This window comes from Mustela erminea, chromosome 3, assembly GCF_009829155.1.
Source record: "Mustela erminea isolate mMusErm1 chromosome 3, mMusErm1.Pri, whole genome shotgun sequence".
NCBI classification, from domain to species: domain Eukaryota; kingdom Metazoa; phylum Chordata; class Mammalia; order Carnivora; family Mustelidae; genus Mustela; species Mustela erminea.
The window spans coordinates 66,717,226-66,734,314 of record NC_045616.1 but is presented as its reverse complement, the minus strand read 5'-3'; the positions used below and the strand labels follow the sequence as shown (position 1 = coordinate 66,734,314).

The 17,089-nt window shown below is 41.5% G+C and overlaps 1 long non-coding RNA gene across 1 annotated transcript in view; it reads left to right on the top strand.

Moving 5' to 3' along the window:
* The window catches only part of LOC116586267, a 179,625-nt gene that overhangs the window by 101,210 nt on the left and 61,326 nt on the right, over window positions 1-17,089 (top strand). Inside the window, exon 3 of the long non-coding RNA XR_004283964.1 lies at window positions 10,505-10,615. This is a non-coding gene — a long non-coding RNA (uncharacterized LOC116586267). The remainder of the gene's footprint in view (window positions 1-10,504; window positions 10,616-17,089) is intronic.

The following is a 17,089-nucleotide window of genomic DNA, read 5'->3' as shown; positions in this document are numbered from 1 at the left end:
AGAATGCAGAAAAATTACAGTTGGAAAAGGAGGGAAACATGAAATAATCAGCTTTGCAGTGGTTTTTAAATTTTGTAGTGTAATCGAGTAATTCTAGTAGATTTAAAAAATTCTAACATCTAGGTCAGAGCAATTAAATAGAATATCTGATGGTGGCACTCAGGCAAAAATATTTTTTAGGACTGCCCAGTTACCTTATACTGATGACCTAAAAGTGGAGGAGGCCTGCCATTTCCAGGTGTAAGCATCTTGTCAGTTACCTGCCACTGTATAATAGCATTAGCACAAACTTAGGGGTTTAGATAACACACATTTGTTATCTCCCAGTGTCTGTGGGTCAGGAATGCAGACATACCTTCACTGCGGGCTCTGCTTTAAGATCTCTCATGAAGCTGTAATCACTGTGTCCATCAGGGCTGAGGTTTCATCTGAAAGCTTTCATGGGGAAGGATCCACTTCTAAGCTCACATGGTTGCTGGCAGGATTTAGTTCTCTGTGGCTTAGGACCCAGTGGTGATTAGTAGAACTGGAAATAAAAACAAGAAACCCAGTCCAGAATATCTCTTTTAGATATTTGATTTATTATGAAATATTTAAAAATCATGAAATGACTGCATAGACTAGTACAACGATCACCCTTGTATACCACCCAGCTTCATAAATGGTTTGCCATATTCCAGGAATGTTTTCACTTTGCTCTATTTCTTTTTAATGAGGAAGCAGTTATGTGGAAGAAAAGGATGATATTGTCATGGTACTAATAGGGCAAGTTTGTTTGTCTTTACCTCTTTTCTTTCTACAGTTATGATGGGAGGTAAAGATTCTATTCAAGCATGAGTCATGGCATGATGCATGTCAGTACACGTAGCTAGTGAGGCCAAGCCTGGAAGATTCACAGGAGACGTGAAGGGTGATTCTTTTTCCAAAAGCCTCAAAAGAGGAGCAAGGTGCTCACCGGTAGGTGTGTAGTAGGAGGACGGATGGTATTGCATTTGCACCACCATCCATGAAATCATGCTGGACATAAACCTGAGGGTATGCCTGGCCCAACAGATACCAAAAGCTGCTACCTGTGGAAAGTGCTGAGCAGAATTCACTAATCCAAGTTGCTTAGAATTTCTGGTGTGGGTCTCTGCTCCCATCTCCTGATTTTGGCCCAAGTGATCAACTAGGTGTTGAATTCCGTATGGGAAGTCATGGTCGTACCACAAAGATTACAAAAGTGCTTGCAGAGTCTAGGGATCTGCATTGTCCTTGTTAGGGTTTCAAATGGTTTTGGAAAGCATGCTAAGTAAATCATAGGGTCTTCAGGTCCCAGGCTCAATGGATTGGAGGAACAAATGAGGTTTCAGGAAGGCCAGCCCCAGCTAGCCCCAACAGGCTTTGATAGATATTATCCTGCTACTGCTTAAGTGTTTGGCTCTTATTTATTTTATATATGCTCATCCCAAAGTTCTCTGCATTTCTTTCACAGTCAGTTAAAAAAAAATCTCACTTGTGTCCAAAATACTTATAAGAATATTTAAACCTGCTTCACTGATCCAGGAAATGGTGCTTGGTAAAAACTAAAAATAAACCAGAAAGGCTCCAGCAAGGTTTCAGTGGCAGAATCCAAGGAGTTCGAGGGATTTCCAAACTTGGCCAAAGGCTTTCCTGATTTTCTATTTCGAGTTCATCCACGTGTGGATTTTCAAAATCTGAAGATCATTTCTTCCTTTTCCTGATGTTGAAAATAGAAGAACCCTGGCTTAACTTTGGAGCAGATTGTAATTTACATTTTGGTCCTTCTGTGATGTGATGATGAATCAGGCAGTAAAGGGCTTGGCCATCAGAGTTAGGCAGCCTGGGTTCAAATCCCAGTTGTCACTGAGTGTCTGTGAGACATTGCGTAGGTCACTTGCCCTCTCTCAGCTTGTCATCTTTGTCTGCCAAGTCAGGGTTGATATGAGGATTAAATGAGATAATGTGTGAATTTAACATGGGTCCTAGAACACAGTAAGTGTTCAGTAAACAGTAGCTCTTACTCTACTCCTATTGTAGTAAACATAACCATCTTTTGACTTTCTGTAATGGTCCTGGAAATGAAGCATTGTTATTCCAGATTTGAGGAGGGTATAAATATGCATACCTTCTATGTCAGAGGCTACTAATTATTGACTGACCTCTTTCCTCATATTCCTGAGCTTTTAGCTAAGACCACATTCCCCATCCTTCCTTGCAATTGGGTGATGCCATGTGACTAAATTCTAGCCAAATGTGAACAGAAGTCATATGTCCCCTTTCTAGGCCTGGCCTATAGAAATCTCCCATAAACACTTCTCCATGCTCTTTACCTTGGGAAGGAGATGGTTATGATGACCTTAGAAACCATATAATGAAAGTGGCAGAGTCACTGTTGGTCTGAAACTTTGAATGGCAGCTGGGGAATGGAGACAAGTCAACCTCCACTGAGGAGGAATGCTCATCTTATTTACTCTGAGGTAAATAAATCTCCGTGGTGTTTGAACCATCTTGTATTTTCTTATTTGTTATAGCATCTAGTTCCAAATGCCTAGCACTGTCTTGACTACTGCCTTTCTTAACTAAAACTCCTGGCTTTATTGCTTTCTGTTTCCTATTTGAAATTCCTGAAATGAGTAAAAGAGTTACAGTATAAATGTTGAGGGACCCCACTAACCAACATGTATGTCTAGGAGCTTCTGTTGATTTTATGGATCACTTCCGCTTTTTATTTTCTAAGACTTCTTTATTTATTTTCTAAGACTTCTTTATTTTATTTTCTTGGGGAGTAAACCACACCGAGACAGAATTTTCAGAACGGATGTGGGAGGGCTCAGATTACTTGGATTTTACTGTTCTTGGCCTCAGAGCTTTAACTGTAGCAAGTAGTGTTCACCTAGCCATGTACTTTCCTTTGAATATACTCAAAAGGGTTCATGAAATTAAAGACATATTAGGAATGTCTGAAATCGTTAATAGAAATTATATACAATCTGGCACACACAGTTAATTGCAAGAACTCTAAAGAACATTTGGTGAGTTTTCATGTCAGTCTCCAGTTCCTGCTTACCACAGAACTTCAATCACCCTTAACCAAGGAGGTTAAGGAAGGAGTCTCTACTCTGAGGTAATCTCTGTCCTCTTCTGTAGGTCCCCTTTTGCTCTTGTCCCCAGGTCACCTGGTGTCACAAACGACTATCCTTCCTTCCTACCTCCCTGTATCCCTTCCATCTCTCGGTCTCTCTCCTTCCTTTTCCTCTTTTCCTCCCTCCCTTCCTCCCCCAGCTTCTCTTTCTTTTCATGTACTTGCTTCATATACTGAATCTTACCAATGAATGTTTCCAGACAGCTCTGCTCTGCTCCAATATACCCGGCAAATATTGGCCGCTTCCTTTACCTGTTGATAAAATGGCTGACTGTTAATGAAAACGACTCACTTACCGGAGCCCTCTGGCGGCATGCCCTCTCTGTGCAGTAGTGATAAGAATAAAAAGTTTTAAGCCTCCGCTTTGGAGAAGAATGTCATGTCTTGCTTGGAGTCTGAAAAAAAGCTCCACACTTAGATAGCACCTTGATACCTCCTTAACTACATGTCACTTCATTAGCCATCTGTCCAGCAATAGGCACTGAAAAAGTTACATTCCGGGCCGTGTTTTTCATCCCAAAGGGCTTGGCTACAAGCTGCATTCTAAGATTTTATTCTAAGGGCTTTCCATCAAAGAAGTCATTGTGTAGAGAGGAGATAAAACCATAAACCAAAATTTCCTCTTGGGTTTCCTAAATGCAGGAGGGCTTCCCTGTAAGGGATCTGGGAGCAGTTCTGGCAATCCGGAAACAAGTGTCAGGAGGTGTACTAAGGGGTTGTTGGAATTTGAGGGAAGGATCCATCAAGTAAACTGGATGTTATGTAGCTCATAAATAAATGTGTAGGTGGACTGAGAAAGCCTTGGATTGTCAGTGGGTCAGCACTGTTCATTAAAGAGCAGAACCATAATCACAGCTATCGTCTCCCAGGACTCACACTGTAGTTACAAAGATTAAATTTAACTCAAAAGAAAGGAATTTGTATGAGGGAGAATTCCAAAATCCCTTAGCCTTCATATTCCAAAAATATTTTCTCATGAAGAGAATTCCAAGATACATTGTAAAACAGAGATAAAACAGATTTCTAATTTTTTGGATCCTTATTAGGAAATCTCTCTCTGAAATTATGATAGAGCAACAATAAATTTGGACAGGTAATGAATAATTAATTGAAGACAAGTCTTAAATTAGAACACCACTTAACGCATATTCAGTCCATTTTGTCCCGGAACTTTTGACTGTTGGCAGCAGTTTCATACTGCACTAAACTGGAGGTGAAGTTTTTCTTAAAGAATTCTCCATGGAGGGCTGCCTCTGTGGCTCAGTAGGCTAAAGTGTTTGCCTTCAGCTCGGGTCATGATCCCAGAGTCCTGGGATTCTCTTCCTCTCCCTCTGCACCTCTACTCCCTCTCTCCCTCTCTTAAAAAAAGAAAAGAGAAAGAGAGAGAAAAGAAAAGAAGGAAAAAAGAATGCCTTGTCTTCTACCATAGGGATTTGGGGGTCCACGGTGAGGCCAAGTCTGCATTTTTCACAAGCATTTCAGGTGGTCAGGAAAATTTGAATTTTTAAATACCCTAATTTTCCTAGTTACTCTTATTTTCCTTTTCTGTTTTGTGTTTTGAAATCTCACAACCCTTTGGGGTTGGGCTTTTTTTTAATAAGTCATGCTTTCCGGTTCTCTGTCCTTCCAGAACTACTCTGAGATTGTACGCCTGGGCTTATGCAGGCTCAGCACTAAAGCCAGGAAAACAGAGTGTAAGGTCTCATAGCCAGACACTCTAAGATGGAAAATGCCTCAGTTAGGAGCGACGGAAGAGGCTGCTAAATAAAATATTATTGGTAACATAGTATTCTGTTGAAGATAAAATGGGCATATAGTCAAAGACAAACTCAAAGGAGTGACACAGACCCGAAGGAATCATGCCAGAGAGGTGAGATCCCAGAGCAAGCCGAGGCTCGCAGAAAATGCTAAGGGCAAAGCAAGGGCTTTTTGGAAATTACTGAGGGATCAAAAACAATGAAGAAATAGAGGCCAGGAGCAGATGATGTAATGTTGACCGATGACAGGGCAAGCAGCACGGCTTCTTTCCTGTTTTTCTTCCCTACTCTGGCAGGGACAGGGATCTCTAAGCTGAAATGTGCAGAATAAACATGACTTAGAGAAAACATCATCCAAACATAGGTGAGGGGGTGGGAAAGAGGATCCTACTGGCACAAAGCGAGTGCAACTTTTAAGACCAGGTGAGTCACATTGCAGGCTACCTAAACTTGGCATTAGAGTCACAAACCTGTTCTTGGTTCTCTTTAAAGAGAAAGAGATGCTAAATGACTACAGGCAAGAAAATCTCCTGATTTTTTTCTCTGAATTTTTTTTTCTACAAACAACAGATATAACCCCCCTGTAAAATCCTAGAAGAGATACCAAATCAGAGCATTTGGCAGAACTTGGAGAAAAGAGTGGGGGTCACCAGGGTCTAGCACAGGCTCTGCAGAAATCCAGTATCGACGTCAGACTCTATCCCGAACATCTGCTCAGTGAGCCACTTATAAGGAAAGAGGACCCCACCCATGGAAAGAGGCCTTTTTAGAAACCCAACCACTTAGCTCAGCCTCTGGACGCAGGTGGTTTCTCTTGCTCTCCATGCCTCTTTCACATCATGTGCATTCATGTCACTCCTTATGTATTCTGTAGAAGTTGCCAGGGGGCGAGTTTCCATCTGGCTTCAGATCCTGGTGCTGAGATCTGGCCTGTCTCCTTGGTTTGCATTGGACGTTCAGCTCTGCTTCTGACTTCAGTGTCCCATTTGACTCGACCTTCTCCAACAGCCTACCACTGCCTAACCAGTCCATATTCTGATGTCTCAGCCCCCTTTCCCAGCTCAGTTTTTACCATAGTAACTTCTGGATTCCCACCCCATGCTCCAAGAAATAAGTTCCTCACAAAGTTCCTCAAGTTATCCGCTATCAAAGATTTAAATGATACCTCACTGGTCCAAAGCTGCTAAGAATGTATAGTTGCCTGAATGATCACGCCCAAGACTACTCTCTTACAGACAGATATCTCTGGTAGATAATTAAAAATGGCCTGCCATCCTAGTCAATATTTTTATTAAAATATTAATAAAATATTATGGGTGAAGGCATAGAAGGTTGGATTTTCACGTATACAGATCATATAGATCTTGGAGGAGAATATATTGGAAGGGGAAATTGAGATTCAAAAATATGGATAGCAAAGAAAGTAACGCTCAATACCAGACAAATGTAAAGTCTGGTCCTTAGGTGAAAAAAAAATCAACTGCACGTGCCTGGCCTTGTGACCATTGACCATATTAACATGAATCAATGTGAAAATCACCTTAACACTCCATGGGTCACTGGTACAATGTGCTTACCAGGAAGCTGATGTCTTTATCAGCTGTGTTAATAAAAATATAGACTCAGCATTAAGAGAAATAATTATCCTACCAGTGAAGGACATGTGGACAAATCCTACTGTCCCAATGATGACACAACCCTGAAGTAACTATAGAGGGCAGTTATGTCATAGAATGAGCTGAAGCTGGCAGAAATATACTCTTTTAGGCTTTTGATCACATAGGCTGCTGGAATTAATTGCAATAGAGGAATGGTAAAAAAATATAATAAATAACAAGTGGATTTCATTCTAAGCATATATCTTTGTAGGGGACACTGGTAAAGAAACACGTCCAGGCTAGTGCTGTGCAAGTCATATCCCAAGATTGATATTCAGTCTGTGTGATACTTGGCTATTTAGCCTGTGGATGCAAAGAATGGAGAGAAGTGATCATGCATCAGATGTTTTGATGGGGTCTCATACAGAAGGAGAATTGGTCTCATTCTCACAGGGGTAGATGGGGGACCCAAGGGTAGAAGCTGTCAGGCTCTAAGCACCAACACCTCTGACTTGTGGTTATGTCCCAGATGCCTTGTGAGCTAGTGAGAACTTGGGTTGAGGCCATAGGCTGCTGGTGAGGCATTGCCCTTCTTGGGTGTCCCTGCTTCCAGTACTCTCTGCTTTGGAGGAATGAATCACTCCTGGTACTTCCCTTGTAGGGCTTGCTCAGTGTTGTCATCAGGAGAGCTTCTGTGGGCAGAGCCTGAGGTTGTGGGGAAGGGAGTCAGGTCCCTCTGCAGGCTCAAGGACCTCTTGAAGGCAGTGCCTAGACCCTGGACCCTTAGTGTCCACCAGCCTGGAGCTGGGGGACAGATCATTGGCTCTCCTCAGGCTCCACTCAGAGGAAGGACCTGCTAGGAAGCAGTGTGCCCAAGAATGCAAACAGGTTCCTGGCAACAGCATCTCCCCTGCTTGGCCAAGCATCTGATGAAGAAGAGATGGGGTGTGGGGTGGGGGGGAGAATAGGAGAAAGAACAAGAGTTGGATAGCAGAAAGGATAGAAGGAAAAAGGGAGAAGGAAAGGAGCAAACACCACCACCACCCCTTGTGCTTTCATCTGGCGTTTGGCACCTGCTGGCATCTGAGTACCACCAGTTTCTGACTTGGTAAGAGTCTACAGTGAAGGAATGGCCCAACAAAGGGAAAAAAGTGAGTTAGTTATACTATCCAGATCCCTCTTTGATCTTTCCAGCTGGTGATGTTACCAAGAGGAGAGGGACATCTGGGGAAGGAGATGCGGACCAGGACCTCTGTAAAAACTTACTTCGGCGCCACCATAGTAGTACCTTAATATGGAGGTTCTTAAGAGGGGAGTGAGGGGGAGCTGTAAAGCAAGATCATCCCCCCTGGGATAATTCGCAATGTCTGGAGACATTGCTAGTTGTCACATCATGGGGAAGAAGGCTTGCTTGGCATCGACTGGGCAGAGGCCAGGGATGCTGCTCTATTTCCTATACTGTACACAATGGTCCCCACAACAAAGAATTGTCTGACCCCAAATATCAGTGGTGCTGAGGTTGGGAAACCATGCCTAAATGGGATTTAACACTGGAGGCCTCCGTGCCCAGGACTACCCATTGGAGCCAAAAGTTTCTCACAGCTTTCTGCTCTCATAAGTGAGGGATTTGAGGATCAGAGAGTAAAGGAGACTTGTCCAGGGACTCTGGCCTTGGGTTGAGATGAGTAAGAGCCTTGGAGTAGACAGAATAATTTAAAATCCCAGTTTAGTAAATTAATATACTGCAGCTTGGGCAAGTTGCTACACCTCTTAGAGTCTTTTTTTTTTTTTTAACTTGTTAAATGTGCATCACATAACAACTCCCTTACAGTATCATTTTAAGGAATATGTGAGATAATGCATGTAAAGTGCCTCACATAGCATATGGCATATAATGAATGGCACCTCTAATGAGTAGCAGAGCTAGAGGTAAAATCTTGGCTCCCACCCGCAAGGTCTATTCTCCTTCCATTGTATCACCTTAATGAGTCCCAACCAAGGCTAGTTCTGGGAGGTTGGCAGGGCAGTGGTTTTGAGTTCTGGTACATGACCCAGGTGGGCCTGAATTCAGTGTCCAGCTCTGCCACTTTCAAGCTGAGAAATTACTCCCACCCCCCAAGTCTCAGTTTTCTCATGTATAAAATGGGACAATGCTAATGCCTGCTTTATAGTTTTGTTGTGAGATTTAAAATGCAAATTCATACCAAACACTTTATGCCAGAGTGTAGAATGTAGTAAGGAATCATCGTCCATTAGTTGTAGTTCATTTGTATGGCAGGCTGTCTCTCCCCAAAATGGCTGCCATAGTCTCTTTTATTGAATGTGCTCTTCTTCTGGTGCAACAGTAATTCATCTTCCACAAGAGATGGATCTGTTTTTTCATGAATGTAGGTGGACCTATGGCTCTGGAGGGGGTGGGGGGAGTGGCACTTTGTGACTTTTGAGGCTAGGCCATAAAAAAGCAAGGCAGCTTCAGCTTGCTTCTTTTGAGATGGTCCCACTGAAATCACCCAGCTTCCATGCTGTCAGGAAGCCCAAGCCACCCCATGGAGAGGGCCGCTTGAGGGCCGACAGACTATGCGAACCTTTCCAGACATCTGAATGAGTCATTGTAGGAGTGGAACCTCCTGTTCTAGTGAAGCTGCCCAGTTGACACTGAATGGAGAGAAATGAGCTCACTTCACTGAACCCTGTCCAAATGACAGATTAATGAACAAAATCAATGATTTGAAACCATTGAATTTGAGGGACAGCTTTCTATTCAGCAAGAGTAACTGGAACAATATTATTTTTATTAATTTCCAAAAGAGAAATTTTCCCTCTGCCCATTTCACCTGTCTCAGTCTCAATATCAACACCAGGAAGAGAAGTAGATATAGCAGGAAATGTTGCTGCTTTTCCCCAGATTGGTGTTTCTTCTGGGTATCTGGAGATGATCACATGGTACCACCACTGTGACTATGATAGAAAGTAAGGAACCTGAGGGTTTATATGGGGACACTAATCTCTTTTGGGAACAGATTAATTCCAGGGCCTGAATGTCATCTGATAGCTTGTAGACAAGGGTTCCTAAGAGCATAGACTCATTATTCTTTCCTTCCTTCTGCTTTGGTTTCTGCTATGGATGTGGGAGGAGGAACGACCCTTTCACCCATTTGAGTTTATTCAGTCCTCCATGCCTCACCTGTGGTCTTGAAGGATGTGAGATGAGGACAGAGGACAAGATCTGAGGATGAATGGAAGAAAATCTTTGTCCTTCTTAGGAAAGCAAACCAATTTTTTATACCAACTATGGTTTATGAGTGTGTGTCTGTGTGAGATGGAAGGGCAGAGGGCAGTGTTACTGAAATTAGAAGTTCAGGAATTTTCTTACTCTTTTTCCCGAGCACAGGAGTTGTTGGCAATCTCCTTTTACCCCAGTGGAAAGTTATCCAGCATGACCACTCAGAGCCTCAAGACTGCTAGACCCAGAGAGAGATCTTCTTGTGGGCTGAGGGCCAAGTGACAACTCTGTGCTTCATTCACCAAGACAAACTAGCCCTTTTTGTATTTTGCCAGAAGGATGGAATAATAATTAGCTGTCTACTCAATCCCCCTGGGAGCTCCACTGAGGCACTAGTGAAAATGACCTCAGTTTTCTTGGCGCAGGTGTCCAAATCTGGGATCTCAGGTTGGGGGAAGGGCAGACAGTGACTTGTTGGTTTCTGGAAAATTGACAATATGTTAGAAACACAACTTCCTTGTGTGTCAAGTGGGAGAATTTGACAGTTCTGAAAGGCTCACGTGCCTTGTCCTCTGCCTCCTCCACCTACATGTCTCTTTTCTTGGAGGACCCTCAGAAGAACTCTGGGTTCCACTCTAGGATGTCCTCAAAAAAAGTTACTGGGAAGTGGATTTCAGACCCCCTTGGTATTTCCCAATGACCCTGGCATTAGATTCCTACTATGGAAATGGTGGGGAGAAAATACTAGAGTGTGACTGAAGGGTGCTTTTATTTTCAACAGAAAACAACTGTGGACTTCTCAGTGCCTTTCCAGGCCCGGCTGGTATGAAGACTGAGCCTAACACCTTTGCAAAGTGGCATTTGAGTGATTTATAATGAAGACAAACCTAAGGTAGGAGTTTTTTCCTTGTTTTCCTTACTCAGTTCTTCCTGTGTAAAAAAAAAATAAATAAAAAATAAAATGGCGTGTTTCCTAATGATATTAACTTAAGAGGGAGTGATTTCTAGCATATTGCACACATGGGTTATGGAAGTCAGGAATCTAGCCTGTACAAGGTATCCAGGAAGGCTGTTTACTGCAAGTGTTATAGTTTGATATTTTAAAAGGTGGCTGAATGGTTTGTGAGCTGAATGGGGCAGTGTGGTGGGAAAGAGTGGCCTCTCTAATATGTCTCTGGGGGAGGAAGATGGTGCTAAGAGAATCCACTGCGGGGAGACCAGACCATGAATCACACCGGCACGAGTGGGCTTGTTGGCGAAGAAAGTACTCAGAGCACTCAATGGCATTCAGTGGCTTTCCGGGGGAGGGAGTAGTGTCTGCCCCTCTTTGCTGGGTCATGATGACTTCATTTTTTGGCTTTTCAGAGTTGGCTGTGAAAATAGCCTTTTACCTCCAAAGAATCATTTAAATCAGACAAGGAGTACAGAGAGCAGTGTGAGGCATCTGCTTCCTTTTAGACTTCCTAGGGAGCATGAGGGACAAATTTGTGAGGCCCCAACAGCAACACCACTTTGTAGATCCCTGGGCAGAACTGCTAGTGAAGCGAATACCTCTGAGGAAAGTGAAAGGAGAGCCCTCCTCACCCCACCAGGAAGCTGTCCATCACTCACTCCTCCTTAGTCAGACCGAGCTTGAGCTGTGAAATGGTTGGCTGATGGCTTGGCAAAATGCCCTTCTTGGTTGGGTGCCCCCCTTCCCTGGTGGTCACAAGGGACTGGTCTTTACCGGGGAATGAGGTTAGACTATAGCATGACTGAAGGCTCCTTAACTGGCCCTATTGGGGATCTTGGGGCAGCTCCAGGCTGCCCTCACCATGTGACTGGCAACAGCAGTGACTCAGCTGGAAGGAAGAAGGAGCTGGTGTCATCAGCTGTTGTTAGGAAAGAACAGAGGAGCCTGGGGGAAACTCTCCAGTCCTGAGAGGACGGGAGGCACGAGGTAGGTTGCCTAGTAACCGTGCCAGCACCTCTCTTCACCCGCCTTTCAGGCTGCTGGCGCCTCTTGTCAGCTCCTATTTCTCATTTTTTCCCTCAGAGCTGCCCTCCACACAACTTTTAAGCAGATTTTACCTGGCTAGAAACACTCCTGGGGGTGTGGGATGTGGGTCGGGGGCAGCCAGAGTACATTTTCTTCTGGATCATGGAATGTCTCCCAGAGTTCTGGTCTGGATTGGTCTTCCTGAGGGGAGGACAGTAATATTTCAGAACTCACATGCTACACCCCCCATCTGGGTTCAGATTCAGAGCCAACACCTATTAGATGTGTAATCTTGGGCAAATTTCTTAATTCCTCAATGTTTTAGTTTCTCTTTCTATAAAACAGGGAGAATAATAGTATCTACCTCAAGTGAGGCCATGTGAGGATTTAGTGTGGATAGTTAAATAGATAGGAGGTAGATAGACAGATAGACAGATAGACAGATAGACAAACTTAGGATAGTGCCCCATGTGTAGAAAGTCTGCATATTTGTCCGTGATTAATAGTTCTGGAGGACAGCCAGACACAAAAACTTGCTCTCAGGTAGCTGGGGAAGGATCCCCAGACACAAAAACTTGCTCTCAGCCAGACACAAAAACTTGCTCTCAGGTTAGGCCTGGTTCTAACAGCAGCTTGCTGTGGGGTCTTGGGCAAGTAGCAACTTTTCTTGTCTGTCTTCAGTCTCCTCATTTGCAAGATCAGAGGACGGGACTGGAAGGACCTGAATTTATTCATATTCTTCCTTGCCTTACAACATTGGGTTGTAGATTGAATTATGAACAACCTCTGTTGCACAGTTATGGGGGAAATTAGAAAATGAGGCAATGAGTGGAGCTTCTCGTTGAGCCCAGAATGATGGTTTGGGGGAGTCATGGGGACAGTCACTCACTGTAGCCTCAGGACTGTCTAAAGTCAGACCTGGTGAGGGGCCAGAGAACCCTTCTCATGGCTAGATCTTTTCATATTTTTTCCTGGTGATTGCCCTAGGGATTACAGTATGCATACCTACCTTTTCACATTGTATTTAAATTTAATATTTGACCATTTCAAGTAGAATGTAGAAAGCTTACGACTATATATGTTCCTTTACCCTCCTCCATTATGTTATACATGTCACAAATGTTACATCTGCAGACATTAAGAGCCTCCTACTCTCCAGCGATGGTAAAACTCTGGCTTTTAATAATCACACACATTTTGAAAATCTAAGAGGAAAAAAGTAGTTTATTGTGTTCATTCAGATGTTTACCATTTCTGTTGCTCTTCCTTCTCCAAAGTTCTAATTGTCCCTCTGGGATCATTTCCTTCTATCCAGAAGAACTTCCTTTAACATTTATTTTAGAGCAGGTCTGTTGGCAATGAAACCTTTTTTTCTTCCTTGATCTAAGAATGTCTTTATTTCATTCCTGAAGGATATTTTCCTGGGATGTAGAATTCTGAGTTGACAGTTCTTCTGGTCTGCATGTTTGCTGTCAGAAATCTGCAGTGACATTTTTATTCTCCTACTTGTAACAAATCGTTTTTCTCTGTCTGCTTTCAAGATTTCCTTTGGTTTTTACAGTTTGAGTATGATGGCTTCATTTGGATTTGTCCTGCTTGATGTTCCCTGAGCTTCTTGCATCTGTAAATTTATGTCTTTCACTGAATTTGGGAAGTTCATTGTCATTATTTCTTCAAAAACATTTTTTCCATACCAGTATCTTTTTCTTTTCCTTAGGGGCTCTGAGCCCCTAAGGATATTACAACTTTTTATGTTGTTCCACAGGTTCTGAGGCTCTTTTAGTTTTTCAGCCTATTTTCTGTCTGTTCTTTTTGTTTCATTTTTTAATTTAAAAAATTTTTTTGGAGAGTGAGTGTGCACATGAACACATGCAAATAGGTGAGGCAAGTGTAGAGGGGGAGAGAGAGAGAGAGAATTCTAAGTTCCACACCCAGCATGGAGTCCATGTGCAGCCCAATCTCATGACCCTGAGATCATGACCTAAGCCAAAATAAAGATTGGACACTTAACCAACTGAGCCACACAGGTGGCTCATCTTTGGTGGTATGCTCACAAGTGTAGTTACCATCTGTCCTGATGCATTGCTATTATAATGTCATTGCCTGCATTCTCTATGCTGTACCTTTTATTTCTATTGTTCATTTAATAATGGGAAGCCTGTATCTCTCCGTACCCATCATCCATTTTTCCCATCCCTCTTCTCCCTCCCTTAGTAACCATCAGTTTTTCTCTGTATTTATAGGTCTCATTCTGCTTTTGGTTTGTTTATTCATTGGCTTTGTTTTTAAAATTCCACATACAAGTTAAATCATATGCTATTTGTCTATCTCAGTCTGATTATTTCACTTAGGATAACACCCTCTAGGTCCATCCATGTTGTTGTACAAACCATAATCTCTTTTTAATGGCTTTATAATAGTCTGCCACACATATATCCATTTGTCTATTGATAAACGGATACTAGGAAAGTAAGTTGTTCCATATCTTGGCTATTGTAAATAATGTTGCATTAAACATAAGGGAGCATATATCTTTTCAAATTAGTGTTTTTTATTTCTTTGAGCTAATACCTACTAGTAGAATTATTGGGTCATATGATATTTCTATTTTTAATTTTTTTGAGAATTTCTATGTTGTTTTACACAGTGGCTGTGCCAATTTATACTCCCACCAGCAATGCACTCGTGTTCTTTTTTTTCCATGCCCTCACTAACACTTATTATTTCTTAGTTTTAAAAATTTTTTTTTAATTTTAGCCATTCTTCTCACAGGTATATATAATCTCTCATTGTGGTTTTTAATTGCATTTCCCTGATGATGAGTGATGTTTAGCATCTTTTAATATGTCTGTTGACCATCTGTATGTCTTCTTTGGAGAAATGTCTATTCAGATGCTCTGCCCATTCTTCAATTGGATTATTTATTTGGTATTGAGTTGTGTGTGTTCTTTATGCATCTCTCCAACCACAAATGGTATGAAACTAAAAATCAGTCCCAAGGAAAAAAAATGGAAAAAAACTACAAACATGTGGAGATTAAACAACACAATATTAAACAACCAGTGGGTCAATGAAGCAATAAAAATATAGATCGGAAAATACATGGACATGCTTCCTCCTCTCTCTCTGCCTGCTTGTGATCTCTGTCAAGTAAATAAATAAAATCTTAAAAAAAAAAAGCTCATACCTATTTTTCTCAAACTATTTGAAAAAATAGAAGAAGAAGGAAAGCTGCTAAATACATTCTATAAGGCCAGCATTACCCTGATCCCAAAACCAGAGAGGCACCATGAAAAGAAAAGAGATAGAAATAAAAAGAAAACAACGGGCCAATATCCCTGAGGAATATGGATGTAGAAGTTCTGAACAAAATATTAGCAAATTGCATATAGCATTACATTAGAAGGATCATTCACCAAGGCGAAGGAGTATTTATTTCAGGGATGAAAGGATGTTTCATTGTTCACAAATCAATTGACATGATACAACATATTAACAAAACAAAACAAAACACAAAACAAAGGACAAAAATAATATAAATATGCACAAAAAAGATGACAAAACTCAATATCCATTCATAATAAAAATTCTCACATAGTAGGTTTAGAGGGACATACCTCAACATAATAAAACCCACACGTTATATCATACTCATTGGTGGAAAACAGAGTTTTTCCTCTAAGATCAGGATATAGACAAAGATGTCCACTCTCAGCACTTTTATTTGACATAGTACTGGTAGTCCTAGCCACAACAATCAGACAAGAAAAAGAAATGAGGTATCCATATTGGTAGAAAATAAGTTAAACTCTCACTATTTGCAAATGACATAACACTATACCTAGAAAATCCTAAAGACTCCACCAAAAAACTAGTAGAATTAGTAACAAATGTTTTCAATAAAGTTGTAGTATACAAAATTAATACCCAGAAATTGGTAGCATTTCTGTCTGTTCTTTAGATCAGAGAATTTCTGTTTATGTATCCTCAAGTTAAGGAATGCTTGTTTGGGTTCTTTTTATTTTTTTTCACTTTTTCAGTTTTTATTTTTTATAAACATATAATACATTTTTATCCCCGGGGGTACAGGTCTATGAATCCCAGGTTTACACACTTCACAGCACTCACCATAGCATATACCCTCCTCAATGTCCATAACCCAACCACCCTCTCCCTACACCCCTCCCCCCAGCAACCCTCAGTTTGTTTTGTGAGATTAAGAGTCACTTATGGTTTGTCTCCCTCCCTTGTTTCATTTATTCTTGATGTGGTATATATACACAATGGAATATTATGCAGCCATCAAAAGAAATGAAATCTTGCCATTTGCTACGACGTGGATGGAACTAGAGGGTATCATGCTTAGTGAAATAAGTCAAGCAGAGAAAGACAGCTGTCATATGATCTTTTTATTTTTTTGAATATAGACTCCAATTATTTGAGTCTGTCTGGTGAACTTTTTATTTTGGATAATGAATTTCTCATCTAAAATTCCATTTAGTTCTTTTGTTATGGTTTCTGTTTGTTATGAGTTTTTCATTTCTTTCAAAAGCATTCACTTCTGCCTCATATAGAGTGATTATAAAAGATGTTTTAAGGTATTTGTTTGCTCATTCCAATGTCTAGGTTGTCTTAGAGTTGGCATCAGTTTGGTGTCTCCTCCTTTGAGAATTGGTCGGATTTTTTCCTGGTTGTTGATATGTTGGATAATTTGGGATGATATCCGAGACAGCTTGTACATTAAGTAGTAAGACTCTGGGTTGTGTTAAAATCCTCCAAAGAATGTGGAGCATTTTGTTATTGTTGTTGTTGTTTTTTAAGATTTTAAGACAGAGATCACAAGTAGGCAGAGAGGCAGGCAGAGAGAGAGGAGGAAGCAGGCTCCTGACTGAGCAGAGAGCCCAATGCGGGGCTCAATCCCAGGACCCTGAGATCATAACCTGAGTTGAAGTCAGAGGCTTTAACCCACTGAGCCACCCAGGTGCCCGGAGCGTTTTGTTTTAGTGAGCAATCATTCCAGTTAGGTTTAGATGGCAAGTTCTGAGAATGGTGGTTGCATTGCCCATTCCGTTTTCAAAGGCTTTGCTGTACTTCTTGGGATGTGTTGCAATGTGCACACTTGGCTCTGAGCTCAGGATTTGTGTTGGCTTACCCATAGAAATGTATATCCTTCCTGAACTAGCTTCCATTTATGCTAGCATCTTATATAACTATGGTACATTAATCAGAACTAAGAAATTGACTTTGATAAAATATTATTAACTAAACTGTAGACTCTATTCTAATTTCCCAGTTTTTCTGTTTATGTCTTTTCTCTGTTTCAGGATCCAGTCCAGGGTGTGCCACGTTATGTCTTCTTAGTCTCCCCCAAAACTCAACAACTCCTTA